Source organism: Stegastes partitus, unplaced genomic scaffold (assembly GCF_000690725.1).
Source record: "Stegastes partitus isolate 25-593 unplaced genomic scaffold, Stegastes_partitus-1.0.2 Scaffold2705, whole genome shotgun sequence".
Taxonomy (NCBI): domain Eukaryota; kingdom Metazoa; phylum Chordata; class Actinopteri; family Pomacentridae; genus Stegastes; species Stegastes partitus.
Genome location: NW_007580436.1, coordinates 1 through 1,087, shown reverse-complemented (window position 1 = coordinate 1,087; position 1,087 = coordinate 1).

The window sequence follows — 1,087 nt, the reverse complement described above, 5'->3', positions numbered from 1 at the left end:
TGTGTGTCTCGTTACATCTGGTGTAAAAGTAACAGCATTTCAGAGACAGAACATCACAGCAGCAGTCAGACATGGTGGTGGTGGTGTGATGGTCTGGGGCTGCTCTGCTGCTTCAGGACCTGGACCACTTGCTGTGATTGGTGGAACCATGAATTCTGCTCTCTACCAGAAAGTCCTGAAGGAGAATGTTCAGCCATCAGTTCATGACCTCAAGCTGAAGCTCGATCCAGAACACACCAGCAGGTCCACTTCTGGATGGCTTAAAGAAACTAAATGAAGGTCTTGGAGTGGCCGAGTCAAAGTCTGGACTTGAATCTGATTGAAATGCTGAGACATGACCTGAAAAAGGCCGTTCATGCTGGAAAACCCTCCAGTGTTGCTGAATTAAAACAAGAAGAGTGGACCAACATGTCTCCACAGAGATGTGAAAGACTCACTCCCAGTTCTAGAAAACACTTGATTCTAGTTGTTGCTGCTGAGGGCGGCTCAACCAGGTGTTAGGTTTAGGAGGTGATTACTGTTTCACACAGGACCAGGTGGCTTTGAAGAGTTTACTTCTTAATGAGTAAAATTATCATTTAAAATCTGCATTTTGTGTTTACTTTGGTTATCTTTGTGTGATATTTACATTTGTTTGATGATGTCAAACAATAAAATGGGGAAAATATGCAAAAATAATAAGAATAATAATTTGAGAAAGAGGCAAATAAATCTTTTGGTTAATTCTGAATAACACGTGAAATCCTGTCATGTTCATGGAGATTTTTTTTTGTGCTTTCAGCAGAAACATTGGAAACAGAAAATCACAACAAGCAGCTGAGGACCAAAGACAAGGAGGTTCATGTTTTCACATTTTCAGAATCCTACTTTTTGTTCTCTGTCATCTAAAATCTTCATTTTCTGCTGACTTCATTGATTCCAACATTATGTTGAAGCAGAATTCTTCATGTCCCACATCAGGAAGTCACTCTGAGGAACCAGAGTCCCAGAAATGACCTTTTTATTGAACATCTCTAGTGAGCTTTTTCCTCTTCAGTCTCGGTGCTACAATTATCAGTGAGCTTCATCTGGTCTCAGTTATATTTCC